The sequence below is a fragment of the Trichechus manatus genome, unplaced genomic scaffold (genome assembly GCF_000243295.1).
Source record: "Trichechus manatus latirostris isolate Lorelei unplaced genomic scaffold, TriManLat1.0 scaffold00083, whole genome shotgun sequence".
Lineage (NCBI taxonomy): Eukaryota > Metazoa > Chordata > Mammalia > Sirenia > Trichechidae > Trichechus > Trichechus manatus.
Window position 1 is genome coordinate 9,875,074 of NW_004444019.1, and position 2,554 is coordinate 9,877,627.

The window sequence follows — 2,554 nt, forward strand, 5'->3', positions numbered from 1 at the left end:
TAGGGTTAATGCTTTGATTATGAGCCTTTTGTCTTTTTGGATGTGTGCATTTATTGCTATAAACTGACCTCTGAGCACTGCTTTTGCAATACTAACAAGGCAGATACCCAGAAAATATTGCAGGAGTTATTCTGATAAATACGCAAGTTATTAATATGTTCAGTAGAATGTGTATCTATGGAGGAATGAGTTGTTCTGCGATAAGATAAGGGGGTGACAAGGAGAATTTGCTAATTTTCTATAGAAATTTGACTTCATGGAGGAATTAATAATTGAGAAGAGGCTTAAATAGAGGATAGCAGTTGGGTGATGGGAAGAGATAGAGGTAGACGGCTCCTGATTTGTGAGCTACTTGTTTCTCTAGTGACCAAATACAGTAATAATTAAAATCTGTTTGGCTCTTCATAAATATTTGTTGATTGGATGAATGAATAAACAATTGAATGAATGAATGACCTGGGTTTCTCTAAAACAAAGGCTTTGAATCTGTTGATAAAGATTTTATATTCTAATCTATTGTGTGTGGCTCTAAAATTAAAATTTCATAAAGAAAGTTAAACTCAGAATCCAAAATTCTCTGGATTCTAGATTTTCATTCAAGAAACTGCTCAGTATTTCACAAGACTCAGAAGATCTTTCTTTTTTTGTGCTTTAGGTGAAAGTTTACAGAGCAAATTATTTTCTCATTAAACAATTAAAACACAAATTGTTTTGTGACATTGGTTGCCAACCCCACAATGTGTCAACCTCTCCCCTTCTCGACCCCGGGTTCTCCATTTCCATTCATCCAATTTTCCTGTCCCTTCCTGCAAAAATATAGAATGTTTCACAAATCTGTGTATCATCCTTGCACAGGGGCCATGCTAGTCTTCTCTGTATCATTCCAATTTTAGTACATGTTCTGCCGAAGTAAGCACTCAAGATCTTTTTGAGGTACAATAATACATTCTTGATAGATGTGGTGCTGTCTAGGTAAAAATTCATATAAATAGCATTTGAACCAATTTTATAGCTTCAATAAGTTTTAATTATAATAAACACAAACTTTAAGCTGAATGTAATATGAACAAAATAGTTAATCATATTTTGAGGAATTTTCTTTCAAAAGATTAAATACCTAATTGCAAACACATTTCAGTTCTTTCAGATATTAGCATTTCAAAGATTTAAAAGTTTGTAAAAATACTTAAAATTATCAGCTTATCCTACCCAACAGAGAAGACATTTATTGTCTGTTCAGTGCCATGCACATTACACATGTAAGCAAACCTTAATTTTTATAACTATTGTCTGGTAGATATTATAATTTCTATTTCACAAGTGAGAAAACTGCAACTCACCAAGAAACTTGTTCAGATCATCCAATATATAAGTGACAGAAGCAGGATTCAATACAGGTTCATCTGGTTTCAAAACCTGCTTAGTTTTTAGTTTCTACTGAGCAACACTGCCTCTAGAGACACACTTGTAATCAGATGAATGTTAGACGAGTAAACACACACACACACACATCGTTCTTGCCTACTCACCTACAAACCAATCAAACCAAACTTATTGCCATCAAGCGGATTCCGACTCGTAGCAACCATATAGGACAAACTAGAACTGCCCATAGGGTTTCCAAGGTTGTAAATCTTTATGGAAGCCGACTGCTACATCTTTCTCCCAGGGAGAGGCTGGGGGTTCAAACCCGCGACCTTCCGGTAAACAGCCGACTGCTTAACCAGTGCGCCATCAGGGCTTTTTTACTTACCCACCAAAACCGAAAACCTGTTACCGTTGAGCAGATTTCAACTCATAGCGACCCTGCAGGACAGAGTAGAACTGTTCCATAGGTTTCCAAGGAGCACCTGGTGGATTCGAGCTGCCGCCCTTTTGGTTAGCAGCTTGAACTCTTAACCACTGTGCCACCAGGGCTCCTTACTTACCCACAGACCTATATAATTTGTTATCCAAATTTGGACATTTATATTGACAGATTAAAAAGCAACTGGCCAAACCTTATAAAATGGTGTATGAACATGAGTACATAAACAGCAAAATTTTCTCCTCCATCCCAGTCCAAACTCTTTAAGGTATGAGGCACCTTGTATTGGTACCAAAAAGCATGCAGGTGCTATAATTATGTAGGCAAACAAAAATGCTAGAAAAAGCACATTCTGCATTGGATAGAACATGGTGTATTCTTACTGTCACTTAACTGAATGTAGTTACTCCGTTGTGACTCAGATTGTAATTGAAGCGCAGTGGAAGTTTATAAATTTTGTTGTTGATGATTCTTTTTGTTTACTTCTTCTTTTGTAAATGTCACTGAATACTAGGGATCACTTCACTACTAAGGATTTCCCGTCTCCATGCCCCAGTTTCTCTAATTCCTTGTTTATTCCTATCATGTTGGGGTGGGGGGGGTGGCACTCAGTGAGACCTCTTTTGCACTATTATGTCATTGGAATTTAATAGTACAACCTCTCTTGGGCTTCTTCAAACATTATCTCTCCATTTCAAACTGCTACCAAGTATGTCACTACTAAATTGAACTTTCTAGGGATAGAAA

General features: G+C 36.7%; 1 non-coding gene across 1 annotated transcript; it reads right to left on the reverse strand.

Moving 5' to 3' along the window:
• Positions 1 to 810: 810 nt before the first annotated feature.
• On the reverse strand, positions 811 to 917 carry LOC111821429 (U6 spliceosomal RNA). Its single transcript, XR_002824856.1, has one exon. It is a non-coding gene; the product is annotated as a U6 spliceosomal RNA (small nuclear RNA).
• Positions 918 to 2,554: the final 1,637 nt, after the last annotated feature.